At 37.9% G+C, this 19,356-nt stretch overlaps 1 protein-coding gene and 1 pseudogene across 4 annotated transcripts in view; one reads left to right on the forward strand and one right to left on the reverse strand.

Annotated features, from left to right (window-relative positions):
- DAAM1 (dishevelled associated activator of morphogenesis 1) overlaps positions 1–19,356 on the reverse strand; it is a 152,671-nt gene that overhangs the window by 114,689 nt on the left and 18,626 nt on the right. The window lies entirely within an intron of this gene.
- Positions 5,885–7,809, forward strand: LOC112469520 (annotated as a pseudogene).

Below are 19,356 nucleotides of genomic sequence, written 5' to 3' on the forward strand. Positions count from 1 at the left end.
TTATACTTAAGATAGTGTATGTTAAAAATGATGGACTCTACACAAGGGGTAGGCAAACTACAGCCCATAGGCCAAATGCAGCACCCCTCCCCTCACTAAAGTATTTTTGTAAATAAAATTTTTGTAAATAAAGTATTTTTTATTGGATCACAGCCACACCCATATTAACAGACTGTGTATGGCTGCTTTCTGAATCATTGCTACAGAGATAGTTTGGCCCCCAAAACCTAAAACATTTATGATCTACTAGCACCTTATAGAAAAAGTTTGCTGACTCCTGGTCTACATTAAGTACATGAAATGAGAAGTTTGGGGATGTTTTTAAAAACACATTAAAAACAAGTTAATTCACTCATTTAACAAGCATATCTTTGACCACCTTTGGGGACTGTTCTAGGTGCTGTAGACTCATCAATGAGCCAGAAAGATGAGGCCCTCATCTTCATCATTCTAGGGAGAGGAGACAAACATAATTACTCTAATTTCAGAGAGATGAAACAGGATATTTAGAGAGTGGCCAAGGATTCTGAAGGGGCAGTGATTCAGTTTAGAAAACGCAAAGTCATGAAGATAGCAGCTGAGAAGATACCATTGAACTGATTTTTGAATGATGAGAAGAAGTCAGCCATGTAAAAATCTAAAGAGAGATTGTCCCAGGCAGGGAGAACAGCAAAGGCTTGAGAGGAGGAAAAGCCAGGCCTGCTCAAGAAACAAAAAAGTGTCTAATGTACCTGAAGCACAGTGGACAAGAGAAAGAGGCCCGAGGCAAGGTCAAAGAGGTCAGCAAGGGCCAGACCCTGTGTGATGAGTAATAAACAGAATCATGAGTCTGTTTTTCAGATCCTTAGCTACTAAAAAATACTATTAGATAGAAACCTAATCATAGTGTAAGGATTGCTTTGACAACTTCATTTTGCCACAACTTCTCCCTTTTGATTTGCTGAAAATTACCTGAAGCCTCAAATGCCTAGCAGCTCAAGAAAGAACACTTTGTTAGAGACCATTTCTGTTAAGGACACAATTACCCACTCGCCACACCCTCCAAAAAAGACTGACTGTTCTTCTCATTGTAAAGAGACTGACCATTTCAAATGGGATTTTTTTTTTTTTTAAGAAAGGGAATTTCCCGTTGTTAAGCATAATTAAATCAATTAAGTCTACTAGGCTATTCATTGGATGAACTGAGGTCTGTCTCCTCACCACCTCTGTGTACCAGCTGTTTGCATGTCCCACCAGAAATCTTTCAAAGTAGTTGACTGGTTTGGACAAAATGCAATATTCCTTGAAAGCCTGTAAAGATGTACCATATGGCTTCATTTACCATCTCCAAACTAAATGGAGGATTGAGTTTCAATATGTTGGTGAATAGCCGCCATATCAATTCTCCTTTGTTAATGCCCTTTCTCCTCCGATTTTTTAGAGGATTTATGAATCTGAAAGGACAACTTTCCATTTTGGATCTAAGAATGAAAGAAGTCAAGGGCATTCAGAAGAAAGGCCAAGACAGAGGAGTTCTGATAAAACCATGACTGTCAGTGAACAATATATATTTAGGAGGAAAGAGTAGTTATGAGATATTCTGGAGGGATGACATCCAACTAGACATCACTGAGACATGACAGTGCATGGATCTGCAGAACAAGCTCTCACGATGAACACTGTGTGGGAGGACAGGTATAGGTGTTTATAAGCAGACGCAAACAGGCCATAGAAAAACAACTTTGAGAAATATGCTGACATGTGAACCTTCAAGCAGCAGCACTGCTAGAGAAAAGCCAGTGCACAACCGCCCCAAATTAACTTGCAATCAGTTTTCTCCCCTGTGAAGTGGGCTAAAATACTATCAACCCTCAGGTCAGTGGACACTTTACTGAGTGCTCAATAACTAGTATATTTATCAACTGTGCCAATCACTTCACATGCCCTACCTCACTGAATCCTCATTAAACTCCAAAGCAGGTTCTACTGTGCTGTACTTACAACTGATTAGAAACAAAGGCTCAGAAGGATTACAGGACTTGCCCAAAGATAAAGAAAATGTTCAAAGTCTATATACTATTAAACAGAAGTTGCATGTTGGTAGTTCACTGACATACTTTCTTAGACCTACTCAGTGTTGATTAATAATATAGTAACGGCTAATGTTTGTTAAGCACTTACAATATGTCAGGTATTGAGTTCCCCCAAGGGACTATCTCATCAAGTTCTACTTACAAGCCTGTGACACATTTTTTTTTATTGGCATTGTTTTACAGTGAAGATCTGAGGCTCAAGGATTAAGTACTCTGCTCAGAGCTACACAGCTAATGAACCGTGCAGCTGAGATTTGAACCCTGGCTCTCTGACTCCAGAGCCAAAATCATAACCCCTAGACCAAACGGTCTCCTTAAAAAATAATAATGTTTAAGAATATAGTTTTATTAATTTCCAAACATTTGGACATTCTATTAACAAAGGACTTTCATTCCCAAGCAGCACTAATTTGGTGCACAGTTTGCCATGGTCCCACCCTTGCCTACTCTTTCTCCAATACCAGGGCTGGGAGTTAGTTGCCATTTTTTATCAATATCATTTGTACTTTTTTTCCTTATAGAAGAATTAAAAGGAAGGTAAAATAATTATTGGGCTTGCATTTCTATCGAAAGTGGGAAAATAGAAGACAGTGTGCCACATGTCCGAAGACACATGGAAATTAATATCTTCGTGTGTTTAATATGCAAAACGAATGACTGCTCCCCTTTCTAAGCTCAGTTACATTACTTAGCAGCTAGAAACATTTGAATTGGATCCATCTTAACCTACATCACTGTAAGCAGCAAAAGACATATTGGCAGCAAGAGTACATATGTTCAACAGAAAAGACTTTTAATTCTGACAACAGGATGATGGAAGGAGTCCCATATGCCACAGAATGCTGCTTCTTAAATTCATATGACTTCGAAGTCTCCAGTCAATTTAATTAATATCTGTTTCATTTTTTAAGTGTTTAATTTGCTTGAACAGAAAGAAACTCAGGCCCAGAAGAGGCTCCATGTTACCCTATAGAACACTACTGCTTCCCTGGGGACCCCCCATTTGTATAAGAGGCCTCTAAGCCTCTACGTTAACCCACCACTACCAGCACCCCAACTGCTCAGCTGTGATGTTTGCTCCTGGTTACACTAGTCTCTGTGCTATTCCAATCAGACTTCCAGTTGATAAAGGCTCCATGAGTCTAGCTCCACTACGGCCTCCTGCAGGGACCTATCTGTAAGGAAATGATAAGAGGCCTATCTGGATACTTACTGTTTCAGAGAAATAATGGATTTGTCATGTGATTTGCCTCATATACATCTCGGCTGAAATTCCATTTGCAAGGGGAAGAGAGTTAATGATGGGCTTTAAACTTAAAATCAACTAAGGTTTATACCGGTAAGTTGACAGCAAAATTTATCCCCATCACACAGTATTCCATTATCTCCAACATTCTACTAAAATGGGTGGTGGGGGAAGAAACTTATTTGGCCTTCATTTCAACATAGTAAACTATTTATAGGCAGGAAAATAGCCATGGCCACCAATAAGATGGAAACCAACATTCGGACCCATTGGCTTCTCTGAAGGATCTCAGGGCTTGCTAAATAAGAACAGAAGCTGACCCACATGGTGGGGTTAAGCCTCCTTCCTCTGAATTTCAAATAGGAAGTTTAATCAAGCAGATTCTATACAATCTTATTTACTCTTCACAAGTTTTTAGAACATAGGAATACACTGTTGACCACCTGTTACAAAGTAAACAAGTGGAGAAATCTTTCTACTATATTTACTTCAAAACTGAGAACAGAATGAATATACAAAGGGCTAGGACAGATGACAAATAAATGTGGGCCTTCCTTTTAATCTTATTTGTATGCTTTTTATTCTTAGTTTTACCTCCCTTTAAGAGTCGTATGAAGTGAGTTTGTAAACCAAACTCACAAAAAACAAAAGCTAAATGATACACTGGTGTCAGGAAGATCTCCTCCAAACATAATGGAAAACAAAATACAAAAAGCATCCTCCACTCAATGAAAACCAAGAGTGTCTTTGATAAATATGCTAACATGTCAGGTTAAGCAAAAACAGCATACACTGAGGTAACCCCATGAGAGGAATCTTCCAAATCAGCCCACTACATGCTTCTTAGTTTCAATACTTGTTTGCTAATCAGAGCTATAAATATTCATACAAAATTATTAGACTACTTCTTTAACATTTTCTAAATGTAATATATATATATACACACATATATATATGTGTGTGTGTGTATATATATATGTATATATATTTACACAGCTATACGCAGGAGCGCATAGCGCTCTCACAACTCTTTTTGCTAATCAGAGCTATAAATATTCATACAAAATTATTAGACTACTTCTTTAACATTTTCTAAATGTAATATATATATATATATATAAACAGTGGAAAACTAAGGTGTTTTAGAACTCAGGGGGAAAAAATGGAGAGTATTCATTCCACCAATGAACTGCCACTAGTAACCAGGAGAAATAAATTACTTGAAACCAGAGGTAAATATAAAACAAGTAACCTTTTGATCTACCACACTTGGGAGAAGTGCAAAGGAAAAAGGCAAAGAAGACACAATTTATTCCGATTACAAACTGACATGTGTACTGAATGTGCTGGCCTCTAGGTGGTTCTGGGTAAAGAGAAGAATAAGGAAAAGCCATCAAGAGCAGTACACATAAATACGACCCTGGCCCCGGGGGGAAAGAATCTGAGTAATGAAGCCCAAATATAGGAGTGCAATCTAAAAATACCCCTTCTGCTTCTACAGAGGTACTTTCTTTTTAGCATTCATTCGAAACGTGTGGGAAGACAAAACAGTTTGAGTTAAATAAATTTCCAGATATCATCAAGTCAAATGATGCTCTAAACCATTTTCAACCAACAGTAAAAATGCAATTTTCTCTTCCTTTTTCTAAGTAAAGTTGTGGGGTAGAAGGACGAAAGACAATACTGAGTAAGAATGAAATTTCTAAATTTTATGAAAAGCTGATAGTATCTCTAGGTAAAACATCTTCATATCTAACTTATGTCATGGGAAACCATTAGATCCTTGGAACTGTGTCAGTGAGAATCACCATAATATTTTTTTCCCATAAAGAAAGATGAATAGAGAATGACAGAAGACATTGTGATTATAAGTTCCCATCATGCCACAAATTTAAAAGATTTCAGTCTTACAGCCTTGGATTCCATCCTCACTCTTAAGAGTAAAAAAAAAAAAAAAAGTGGTAAGAAAAACCAGTTTATGGGTCGAAATGTTGTAATTCCAGAACTTCTTCAAAAAATATTTAAGGGGTATCTACCAGTAGCCAGCTCTTATGTCCCAGCCGAGGTAAACCTTTCCCCCAATGTCAGGCAGAAAAAAGACAGACTTACTTCATTTCCCCACACTACTTAAAATTATATAACTACAATGGTACTGCAAAAAAGAAAAAAGACAAAAATGGAGTACCAAAGGATCCCATTTCACTACATAAGAGCCGAGAAGAGCCATCTGGAGATGTCCTTTGGGTCACGCAGAAGCAACAGTGCTTCCGTACAAGGAAAAGCGATAGCTTGGTGGTGATGACTGGGCATAAGAAGTGAACTTCACTGTGACAGCCTGCCTTTGGAGCAGTGAGTACCACCCATTCGAGAGTCCTGGGTGTGATGTGGCTGCCCAGCGGTGATGCTATGACAGTAAATAAGACCCCATCCTCGCCCTCAAAAAGAGTCAAGTTTAGTGGAACAACTCACATTGTGAACAGTGAGTACCAGATCTGGTCTGGAACTTCATACTGGGAAAGTGGCACAAGTATAAAGTTGCAGATTCCCTATCTACGGCACCCCCACCCCCCCGTATTTCTGCACACTTTATGCAGCATAGGATGAACGTGACAGAAATGTTCCATGCTGGAACAAATTAAACTTGCCAATCACATTTTGGGTACCCGGCCATCCCAAACAAGTCCCTCGGGACCTTCACACAAACAGATCTCACAATCTCGTGGCCAGCTGTCTCAGTTAAACAGTGTAAGAGTACAGGAAGGTGACCAACAGAGGTCATCTGTAATGGAGAACAGAGACTTCTCCCCTCCTCCCTGAAAGCACGTTTTCAGGAGTGAGGGACAGAAGGAAGGAAATGAAAGGTATACCACGGCTTTCCTGCTCACATGTAAACCCATTTCTGTACAGTGGTTCACTTTCTGAAAGCACCAACAGTATTTATAGGGGAGTCTATATAAAGAATCAGAAGCTGAAATTAGAACAAAAGAGAATTACTTTGAAGGGATAACATATATTAATTAGTTTGACTTTGGAGAAAAACATGACTATTTTGACTCAAAACAGTGGTTTATTCCATAGACCTATTTTGGGCACTTTTATTAAAGTACAGAAGTGGGAAAATAAACTAACAGAAACATAGCCAGAGATGTGGAAAGGCAGAAACCATAACTTACATAACTCCAGGGGCACCATTCACACTGTACTTTCTGGACTGGATTTGGGCAGTGTCAGTCTATGCAGACACATGTTGCCCTTTAAAACGATAGAGGATGCTATTGAGTAGCATGGCCCATTCCTAGATTCTAAGAAAGGGCCACTATATTGTATTTTCAGGAAAAGTGCCTCTCATCCAATGAAGATACTTCCCTCTTCGATCTTTCTCAACTTCTATTTCTCTTGTTAATAAAAAGGAATGGGAGATTTAACCTGTGCTAGTAGGTCCATGGACAGAAGCATGACACATTGCTGCCAATGTGAGAGAACTAAGAATCCTGTTGATCTATTCATGTTTTTACCTGTCTAGCATACTGATTTTACAGCGAATGACCACCCTATTCCTTGTGGTCTTGGTGTCCCAGCTCCCCACCTCTCCAACCCTGCCAAAAATGTGCCAATGTGCTGAGCAAAGACCAAGGACAGGCCAAGCAGACTTTCTCCCAGAAATTCTAAATCTCCAGCTTTCCTCACAGGCAAAAAGGCATCCCTATATTCTTCTGGCAAATTCTTTTTTGTTGTCGTTTTTGCTTAAGTTTATTTTATCTTGCTTGCAATCAGCTTTTCATGAAGCCCCTGCCCCTCCTAAAGCCAAAGCCAAAACAAAGGCTTCAAAGGCAAAGAAAGCAGTGCTGAAAGGCATCTGCTGCCACACACAAAAAAAGATACGCACATCACCCACCTTCTGATAGCCCAAGACACTGTGGCTCCGAAGGCAACTCAAATATCCTCGAAAGAGTGCCCCCTTGAGAAACAAGCTTGACCACTATGCTATCACCAAGTTCCCCCTGACTTGATGATGACTATAGAAGACAATCATACACTTGTGTTCACTGTGGATGTCAAGGCCACCAGGCATCAGATCAAATAGGCTGTGAAGAAGCTCTATGACATTGACGTGGCAAAAGTCAACACCCTGATCAGGCCTGATGGAGAGAAGTTCGGTTGGCTCCTGACTATGATGCTTTGGATGTCGCCAACAAAATTGGGATCATCTAAACTGAGTCAAGCTGGCTAATTCTAAATATAAAAATTTTTCACTGTGAAAGATAAATAAATAAATAATTCTGATGCACCAACTAAAAGGAAAAGAGCAAAGAAATAGCCACTTTAGTGCTACTCGGTGCCTTCCCTATGATCTTACAGAGGTAAGTCAGCCCAGACAACACCATACCAAGGAAGTAGGCATCAATTCAGTACTCCTCTACCAAGCTAAATGGCCCAGTGAAAAATGGACTCCAGTGAGAAATGTCCTAGCTCTGTTCTCGAACTACTTGAAAATAGTAAGAGATACCAAGTTGATCATTCACATGCAAAAAAAAAAAAAAAAAAAAAATTCAACGAGCAACTAAAATATATTTTCAGCATACGTTTCATTAGATTCCTTGAAGCTGTTCTTAGTTTCCCCAATGCCATCAGGCTTGAGTTTCTTGACACATGAATAAGAGGGTTCAATCAGTATAAATATCAATCCCTAGATATACATAGGCAATTTATTATTTTTTAATAACAAGATCATAGATTTTATGGCATTGTGTAGAAAAGATTCCATGTACCATTTCTCTTTTGATCTTTACAAGCCACCTTTCTAAGTAGGCAGGAAGGCCAGGTGCCATAATACTCATTTTCTAAAAGGAAAAATAGATCAAACCTTGCCCAGAATCACAGAGCCTAGTAGTGGCAAAGTTGGCCCAAGGAGAGGCCCAAATCAAGATCTCTGACTGTCAAACCTCTGCATGCTACTGCACCAACCTGACAAATTCAGACTCCTAGAACCACATTTATCTAGTCCCAGGGGTGCACCCTACCTAATGTTAGAAATGGAGCTAAACAAATCTGTGGGGTAAGGTAGGAGGGGAAACAAAGGCAAAAAACAAAGATGCCCAAGTTCCACTTTGTGTCAGAGGGGAAAACACTTCCATTAGTGTTGCTTCACTAACCACATTTATTTTCTGGCTTCATCATGAGAGCTATTAATTATGATTAATAGATTTATAATAAGTATTGTTGGAAGCAATAATGAGTGTGGTTAATGAGGAATCTATGTAATAAGCCAGCTTACTGTTCAAAACTAGGCAAACTTATTTTTAACATACAATATTCAATTTTAGCACTTTTAAATTTTAACAAAAATTAAAAAACTGACCATGTTTTCTCTAGAGTTAATCAATTATAGGTTAAGTACTTATAAGTTAAGCACAGGTAATAAAGTAAAATACATTATCTTTGTCTTTTAGAAGCTTAAAATTTAGTTCAGTTTCATGGCTTTTTCTAGAGAAACGTCATCAATTCTCTGACTTGTATGACTCTCTTTCTCAGAACAATCTATATCTCCTGCCAGAAACTTCTGGTAAAATAAAATCTCAGGAGGAGAGGCCTTGAAACTTGGGGCAAATGCTTACAATCAAGAACCGAAGCCAAGGCAATATTTTTCATTATGGTTCAGTGATGGGCAATGGATGCCATTCTGGAAAATCTGTGTTTTCAAAATAAACAACTCTCTCCATAGCAGAAACTACTCTTGGGTTCAAACTGAATCTATGGCTAGCACCCAGACAAGGCAAATGGAGCAAGATGTTGGACCACAGTTAAAGATGAATAAATGCATGGCTAGATGCAGTACCACAGTCCCTGGGGCAAAGGAATGGGCACCAAAGGTATACTAGAATAACAGGATCCTGAGCAAAAGGCTCTCAGAGTAAGTAGGGGCTGAATGAATTAGAACACATGATGGCCAAGTTTATGTTCAAACCAAACACATTTGCACTAAGTTATGGCTAGATCTAAGATCTAGTTGTGGAGAATAGAAATTCCAATTTTCTAGACTTTACTCTGGGTTTTCCTCTTGGAGGAAAGAGTACTGTACAGTCTATGTACAAATTGAGCATAGGCTAAAAAAAAAAAAGAAAAAGCCATGAATTACAAGCAGATGTGAAACATAACAACAGAGTAAAAAATATGAATGATCCTTCATGAAGGAAAGAATATAAAAGCCCTTCTTGAAGTGCTGTAACAAGAATAAAAAGTGCTCGTTTGTCCCAGAAGATAGCAGAGAACAAGAACCAGGATACTCAGTCACAGCACACCAATGATCTCCCCCAAAGTCTAGGGCAAGAACTGGCTAGTTACTATAGAGCAAGCTTTTCCAGCCCCTAGGAAAATATAATTTTTCAAAAAGAAAAAAAAATCTTCATACAACCTCACCCACGAGGTTTCTGAAAATAGGCTGGCGAGGAGGTGGTGGTGGTTGGAGGGAGTTAAAATCCTCTTCGGAATCACGTGCTTGGCCTAAGTTTGGAGAGGAATTTAGATTTAATTTTGATATAGATACCATCACCACCAAATACCAACATTAGGAAGAATACACAGTTATATATTCTCAAGCTACTGAAAATTATTCAAGTTAATGGAAATCAAAGAAGAATACTCACATTGACTAGGAAAAATCAGTTAATTGCCACTCCCCTGTCCATTGACTAGAACCTTCCTAGAGAGCTAATACGTTGTGTGTCTATGTTATATAGTTTGTATGCAGCCTCAAACTTTGGATATCAGTCACACAAAACCATTAACAACTTAATAGTCACATATGGAAGGCTGAAGAAGGGGAAGATTTGTGCTCAATTCTTCTGTTTACAAATTAATAACTTGTAAATTCAAATTTCACGGTGGATAAACATAGCAAATATCTAGTCTTAAAAATATCTCCAAAGAGCTAGAAGTCAATAGATATACATTTAAACCATGAAATCTAACTCCCCAAAAGACAAAGCCTGAATGAGATGAAATGGGTATATGTGTGCCTTTAGAAAATAAGCCAATAGTGATCATCAAATCTTGGTAAAAATTTTAACTTACCTTCATCTCACTCCTGGGCATAGAATTGGAAGTATTGGTTCTAGTGGAAGTGGATAATAACTTATTTATAAGCTGTTTATATTAAATTTGCATTTGAATATAAGCAAGTCTAATTACTGGATATTCACAGACTTTGAAAACAAAACCATAGCAAAAAAATGCTGCCCAGAAAAAAAAAAACAGCACAAATGGCACATCTACTTACTTTTCTCATTTCAGTCTAGGGACAGGCAGCAGCAATTTTCCAGCACCTGAATTTACCTAAGCAAAGCTTTTCCTTTGCTGTGATTCACATCTTCCTTGGATCTTCTGGCGTAGAGAAAAGTCTACCATCAGCCAACTTTCTGTTATGATGGACATGTTCTATCTCTGTGCTGTCCAATAGAGTTGCCACTAGACATATGCGGATAATGAAGGTTTGAAATGTGGCTAGTGCGACTGAGGAACTGAATTTTTAATTTGAATTTATTATAATTTAAATAGCTAGTCACTACCATATTTGACAGCATAGGACATGTTTCGTTCAGAAAAATCAAATCTCAGACTTCTACTTAGAGCTCCAGTTACAAACCCAACTGATATAATCAAAAATCCATCAAAGGTGAAAATGTCAGAGAAAAAAGGACGATTTTCTGCAGATAAGTTGTAATGTAGATAAATCCACTCACAGTACTCAAGTTGAAGGTAGCTGTATGAAGTGTTACAGTGGATAAATCCTCACTGCCTTAGAAATCAGACGCAGGGGGTTGGTCTTGAGTCCAGGCAGCACAGACGGGCTGCCTCTCTGAGTTACTGTGGTCAGTAACTAAAAAGGCGCATACACAGCGAAGGAAGAGCCAGTTTTCCACTCCCCAATTATATGAGAACCAGCCTCTTTCTGACAGATCTTTTTCTCCCAAGACCAGGTCAATCACAATACCAGTCGAACAAATGTACATTGAAGACCTGTTTTAAAAAATTAAAAACTGCTGCAAACTTTTATTTTGAAGAGTTAGGGAAGGTATTATGAATTCTCAATCCAATCAAAGCGTGGCTGGGCCACAAATAAGTCAAAAGAAATACATATGTATTGTATATATTTAGAATTCAATTCTTTATAGTTCCAATTGACGTCATTAAGACAAATACATAATTATGGCAGAAATTACACAGTGGTTTAGCCAACAGAAAAATCATCAGCTGTTACTCTAATCTTACAGTATTCTAATTCTTCATAGTAATATGAAATTGACCCTTGAAATTGATGTACTTAAAATCTTTCTCTCTTTTTTTTTTTCACCTAATCTATGAGATATAGGCTTAATAAAATGGGTAGGCAATTTGCATGGGTGTAATAAACAGGCAACTGTCCCAAACCACACACCCATACATACGTATACATACATACCCCAACTTCATTTTAAGAGAAACAAGGTATTAATTTGACAGAGATAACACAGGACATTGAAAAAACTATGCCTAAATGGGCGGTTTTTAATGGAGAGGAGATAGGAATATGGGGTCCTCTCCTGATTTCCTGATTTGAGTAAGACATTTCAGGAAGTCAGAGAAGGTATGACTAGACACTGCTCAATAAGATCAGCTAAAACAGTGCTGGAGAAGGCCCTGGGGACCAACATTCATCTTCTAGACCCCACATGTGCACAGTGAACACCACCCACAAGGCGCGTGATACAGGCTCACATTGGGCATGTGAATGAAAATCTGCAGGGAATCTACCCTTGCAATTATCATTCATAAAGTTCTGTTCTGCAAGAATAAAAATGGGGAGAATGTGAGAAAGGCAATCATAAGAGGCGGGGTTTCTCTGTGTGTGGTTTGAGCGGGCAAAATATTCTGACCGCTTACTGCCAATATATGACCCAAAGTAACCATAGTGGCCAGAACACAGTAGGAGTTGTGATATTTATGTACCAGAACTAAGAAATGACATTTCTTGGTGTTCCTTTTTCTGCCTACTTCCCATGTCGGCCACCCAGGGCAAAAGAGCTGGGATCTTGTCTTTGGCTCGTGTACTGGGCCATTTCCAGGGTCTCCAGACTTGCTTGTTCACTGCTATAGTGGATTATAAAAGGCCTTGTTATTCTGAGCTCAGACAGGGCAAATTCAAACACCATTGCCTGGCACAGGACTTTCACAACCTTCAGAGGCTATAAAGCCTGCAGGAAGCATGGTCTGCGGCAGGTCTGCCAACTGCCCCGAGCCAGCTGACCAGCACTGGTCACTGTTTCTTTTCCAAACACTGACTGAACAAACCTTGATTCAGCTCTTAAGTTACGCTCCGGTGGAGAACAGCACAGAGGAAGCACCAAGAGAATGATGTTAGAGAAATTAATCTAGGCAAAACCAAGTACATGTTCCGTGGAATTATTAATAACTCAGGGGTCCTTTATGTTTGTTTGAACCTTCCATGTCTAGCTGAGGAAAAGACATATTTCTTTTTTCTCCTCAGGGAGAATTAAAGGAGGAAAGTAAAATTCCTGGTAATGTCATATCCAGTCAAACAGGAAGGTTTGTAGGCTCAGGGCTGAAAGGTTTCCAGAGCTACACTAAGCCAATCAAAAAATAATTTATTCGATTTCCATTTGTTTCATTTCCTTCGAATTATCATATAAGCTCCCTGCTCCCACACCTACCAAGAAAAGAGTAAACATTTCATAAACACAACAAAAACAGTGTTTAAGAAACATCTGAGATATGAATAAATCAAAACCATTCATTCATTGCTGGTGGGAATATAAAATAGCACAGCTACTTTGGAAAAGTCTGGAAGTTCCTCAGATGTTAAACATAGTCGCATATGACCCAGGAATTCCATACTTAGGTATTTACCCAAGAGAACTGAAAACTGATGTTCACACAAAAACTTATCCATGAATGTTGACAGCAGCATTATTCATAATAACCAAAGAACAGAAACAAACAAAATGTCCATGAATAAAGAAAATGTGGTATATCCATAAAATGGAATATTATTTGGCAACAAAAAAGAATTAAGTACTGATACATACTATGACATGGATGAACTTTTGAAAACATTATACTAAATGAAAGAAGCCAGTCACAAAAGACCACATATTGTATGACTCCATTTATAGTAAATGTCCAAAACAGACCAATCTATACAAACAGAAAGCAGAGTAATGTTTGCCTGGGATGGAGATGGGGATGAGGTGGGGAGGATGGGGTATATAGATGACTGCTAATGCCTATGGAGTTCCTTTTTGTAAAGTTGAAAATGTTCTATGATTAGATTATGGTGATAACTGTACAACCCTGTACAGAGTTTGTATACACCAGTGAACTGTGAAAAACAATTAACTGTACTCTAAAATTGGTGACTTATGTATGTGAAATATATCTCAATAAAGCTGAGGGAAGAAAGAAGAAAGGGAAGGAGAGAAGGAGGAATTCGGACCTGAAATGTCCCACCTAGAATAGTAATTTTTCTTCTCGGGGTATTTTTTTAAAAATTTTTATTTTGTAATAACCATACTCATAAGAATTTGGGGAAAAAAAAAAAAAGTACCAAAAAGTCCCCTGCATTCCCCACTGGTGATAGCTATATAACTATGGTACAATATCAAAACCAGGAAACTAATATTGACACATTACAGTTAACTAAACAACAGCTACACATCTTACTCAGATTTCTAGTGATGCCTTTTTAAAAACAGCTTCTGAGTTGTAATCTTTGAGGTTACACTCCTACTCTTTTTACCTGAAACAGCAGTCACTCTGGCTGCAATTACAGCAAGCTAATCAATAATTCTAGTGACATAGATACGAGTGATAGTTCTGCATTTGCCTTGGAAAGAAATTAAGTTACCATTAGTAAAATGTCCGCTAAAGCTCATTGTTACATATATTTTTAAGGGCCTTTCAAACTCATGTTATTCACCAAGCTTCTCCCCAAGAAGGGAAGTTGGTGGGTCTTTCTCTAGAGCAATGTTTGATGTGCTATGACAACTAAAGCTGTCATAGAATCTTTTCTTTTCTTAGGTGGACAAAGAACTTGCAATTAGCCAAGCTAGTTGATTCTGCAAGAAAATAGACTGGTGGAGGCCTGACGGATAAGAGGAAAATACCTCCTATTAAAGATAGCAGATCGCTTTTTAATTTACATGTAGGAAATGACAAGAAATTTCTGCTCAAGTGAAATCTGTCACTAAGTTCTTGAACCCCCCCTTTACATCTCAGCTTTACGACTTAGAAGCAAAAATTACTGCTCAATGGTCTAATAATCAGATTTCTGAGGTAAGACTCTCCTATGTTCTTTTTTAGTTTCTTTCATTTCTTGACGTTTGGCTCTTCTGCTTTAGTAATTAGTGAGGGGGGCCAGAGAAAGTCATTTCAGTTTCTCATCATCATATGAGAAACAGTATATGGGAAAAGGAGGAAAGGAGGTTGCAATTATTGGCTGAAGTGAAGCATTTGGCTTTACCGCAGTTAACAGAAAAGCATTTCCACAAGAGAGGAGACGACTTTCCTGAGGAGGATGAGGAAGCAAGCAGCCTGACAGGGGCCTGCAGCAGTCAGCACCTCCTCTGCCCTAGCAACCGGGAAGACTCTGAACAGGAAACACTTAACACCCCACACCTAGATATGGAGCTCAGATGTACACGGTACCCTCTGCAAACTGTTACCAGACACACGGATCATCTATAACCCCAAACATCCAAGGTAAACTGAGGTAAGCTAGTTCTAGAAATCATAGAGAGCATCAGAGGGACATTTGGCTTCATGCTAAAACCCCAGTCAGAAAAAGGTAACCCAGACCAGAGCATGTTAACATCAATGTGGCTGACACCTTGATGGCATGTTGATGTAATAATGGCAGTAGGTGACCACTGTAGATAAATGAGCCCTGTAGTTGTCCTGTAGTTGTCCTAGATGACAAAATCCAGGAAAGAGACTGAATACGCTGCTTGGACAGTGGTCAAAATTAGGACAAGATAAAGCACCCCACAAATACAACAGGAAAGGGACACAGCACTGGGAGAAAAAAAAGAAACTGTCTTCTGCCCAAAGCATCACTCTTTACGGTTTTAAAAGAAAATTACGTTTTCTTTTAATTAAAAAGTTACACTATCCCTCCACTCACCCTAAATAGCGAGGGAAGCTCACACACAGCCAAACAAAACAAACATTTACAAATATGTACATCACATAACCTTTTATTGAAGGGTGGAAATAGATTGGAATCTCCTGGTATCACAAGGTAAACAATTTTTCTTTCCTTATGAGTGGGTGCTGCACTCTCAGCTGACAGTGTCAACTTACATCCTCCACTGGTCCTGCGGAGGCAGCTCAGGTAGGGGGATGAGGAGTGGCCTGTAAACTGGCCAATCAGGAGTCTTCATCCTGGCTCCACTGTTAACTAATAGGGTAATCCTGAAACACTGTGTAAAATGGGAAGGTGGGATTAGCAGTGGTTTTCAATATTTTTAAAGCTGTGAAACCCTTTATCCAAATGAAATCTCACGGAGAACCCCAATATATAGAAGAGTTTGAAGCAGACAGGCTAGTAAAAGCTAGAAAGGGTGTGGGGAAAGGGACGGGGTGTCCCCTGAGGTGCCCTCTGGAAATGGGACTCCACAGCACAAAGTATGAAAACCACTGAGATCTCTTAAAACACAAATTCCATCCTACTTAAAAAAAATTTAAACTGAAACCAAGAAAAAAAGAAAGTGGTATAGAGTAATGGTTTCTGATACCTAACTCTTGGTAGGTAGGGAAGGGGGTGGGGGGTGGGAAGGTATTACAAGAGGCCTTTCATAAGCATGTAAAATGTCTCACACACATATGTATGCCCGTTTTTCTAAATGAATTCATATGCTGTGATTAATAAAATGAAATCTATTTAAATATTACAGAATTCACGGTCATGTGGGAACCTATAGTTTCTTTTTAAATTAAAAAGGAATCATCATATTGGGAACCACTGCTGAAGAGAAAGCAGCAATATTCCACTTGAATTAAACGATATAAGTAAACCTCCTTAACAGAATTTACAGTAGCCTTTTTTATTTTAAAGATTCTACTACCAACAACGTCAAACTAGTTAGATGTCTTTATCTATTAGCTGCGGCTATTAGAATGTTGCTTTGAGAAGGATCCTGAGGCCACGTCCAGGCTGGGTAGAAAAGAAATGTCACATTAGATAAATAAACATTGGATAAACACTGTCTGCCATGGCTGTGGAGGGAATAGGAAGTTGGGGAAGGGACATGTGTATCTGACATCCAGGGCTGTGTCAGATAATCAAATAAGATGTAATGGTTACTGGAGACCTGAGTTCCAACTCTGATTCTGTCATTACACTAAATTTAGTACTAGGAAATCATTCATTCCAGGTTTCAATTTTGCCGGGTCTGGAAAGAAGGCATCCTGACTTTTGATGCAGAACAGCCAGAGTCAACTCAGACAGTGAATGTGACACTCCTTAAAAGCCACTGGAAACAACAAAACTGTCACAGAACTGGTGAGCTAATCCAAACCTCTCCATTTTATATGCAAAGAGATTGTTGGCCAAAGTCACACAAGTAGATAGCAGGCTAAAGAATTTGCATTCCCCCACTGAAATTTTCTACATCATGAGCCATAATATGTGGTTTGAAAATTTGAGTTAATTACTTGTATTAGTTCTCCTTAGGACAATTCATAATATAAGGGCTTTTCATTAGATACTATAAAAAAAAATCTCATTTCAAAAATATTCATGCCTCTCAATTAAATGACTATACTATACTAAATAAATTGTAGCATTATTGCTGTAAAATAAATCTATTATTTTGTCACTTTTAAGCTTATGTATTAAAATGTTTCTCCAAAACAACAAAACAAGATATACATTTGAGGCTCTTAGTAAACACAAACCAAATAATAGTTGCCAATCTCAGTAGAAAATTAATGACATCCTACAAATTGTCAAAGTTTGATCCACTTATGACCAGTTCATTTAAAAATCAAAACCTACAAAAAGAAAATTTTCAAATATTAATTCATCAGTTATACAGTCTACCTAAAACTTTTATATTAAGCATTAACAAAGGATGGCAGAATAAAAGAAAAAATGACTGAGCAGTATTTTGTATTTCTCAAATCAACTTTTTTTTTGGTAAATTCATAAACATGGAATTCCTTATCATTAATAAGAAAAGTATGTTTGAATACTTTTAGTCCAGAACTTTACTAGCAACAGAATAAGACTTTATAATCTCTATTCCGTTTCGTATTAAAGATATTTCACAAGATTTTGCCACTGCAAGTCAAGAAAACATTATAGAAAATTAAGATAAAACGTCTCATGGTCCATTTCACATTGGAGGTGTCATGTGTCTACAGAATGTGTGAGAGAAGCGTCTGATTCTTAGAAAGGCTTTGGTACTCTTAGAAATTCTTCATCAGTCAGTTTTACAATGAGTCAAACCACTTGTGATTTGAATGGTGCCTAGGAACTAACAAATTGGCTGGGGAGAAATATCCATTCTTCAGGGCTGGGAAGACATAAATTGATGTTTCAGGAAGGAGAGTGCAAAAGTGACCTTCTCGTCAAGAATCTTGGTCCTTACTCCAGAGAATCCTCTAACGACCGCTACACCACTGGGTCAAACCATATCTCCCAAACAAATGTACAGAGACTATCTGCCAACACATGCCTTGCCAGAAAGCTCCACAGGATGTGTTGTGCATTTTGTTACTTAAATGAAGACAGACAGATGTAGCGCCTCAAAAGAGAGTCCCAGAAAAAAAAAGAAGTGAACAAAACCATGATAATACTAAATAACTAGTCTTCTCTAAAATGTGCTAGGAAACACTGCATTATATTTTATTACTGGGTAACCATAATCGTATAAAATTAGTTTCAAAACATGAGCATCACTCTATGCTTAAAAGATGAGTATTTTCTCTGTTTAAATTAGAACAAACCTAAAGCACTTAAGGTAGGAGAAAACCCATTCCCCCACATTGACTTCTGATATATTGACAACATGAAGACAATCTGAACGTGAGCACAGCATTTTTCCAATATTAGGTGCTACATAGGCAATGCTTTAAATATTTTACCTAAGCATTTGAGTATCTGTTTTATAACACCGTTTATAAACAAAAAGCACTGGGTATAACATTTCTTTTATCATATAAACCATTCTAATATAAACTTCTGCCTCTCTCTTCATAATATTTATATTATTTCATTGTTCTACCTCCTATTCTCCCAAACATGTTCAGTCCAATGGAAAATCTACATATCCTCTCTCAGTTCTCTCTGCCTTCAGAAAGCTCTTCTGTGTAGCAATCTCACTATCAGCCGAAAAAAACACATACAGTGGAAAAACCACTAAGGCAAAGTCCAGGAAATGCAAATGGGCCATAAAATGACAAGAGCTGACCTAAGGTTTCACTCTAAATAATGAGGAAAGGGCTTATTAAGTTAATTAATTTTTCAAATCTGCAGCCAGAGACCCTTAATCACAGAGAAATAGTTCTGGTCATTTTAAATGCGCCTGGAGGTCTCATAAGTTTCCTTCTAATGGGTTCCATGATGTTTACTGCATTTATGAAAAGTTCTAGTAGATTCACATTTGCATTACTAATTAATCTCTTTTAGGGTCTGTTCAAATTATTGAGAGTTAAATAGAGAAATGGGTAAACAGGCCACTTGAGAAAGGAAAAATACAAATAGCCTAGAGAAAAAAGATCTGTTTAACAAATTTCTAAAATGCAAATTAAAATACAATGTGATAGCATTTGCTATCCAGTTGCTCAATCACAGATAATTTTAAGATAATACTTAACATAGACATGAGTGAAATGAAAGATGCTTTAATATCCTTATTCAGTGTCAACTAGCAAAACCTTTCTTGAGGACAATTTGGCAGTACTTACAAAAAGCTTTAAAATTATATATCTTTTGACCCAGTTATTTCTAAGAATATAACCATAAGAAAATAATCAGAAACA

This window comes from Pteropus alecto, unplaced genomic scaffold, assembly GCF_000325575.1.
Source record: "Pteropus alecto unplaced genomic scaffold, ASM32557v1 scaffold86, whole genome shotgun sequence".
NCBI lineage: Eukaryota > Metazoa > Chordata > Mammalia > Chiroptera > Pteropodidae > Pteropus > Pteropus alecto.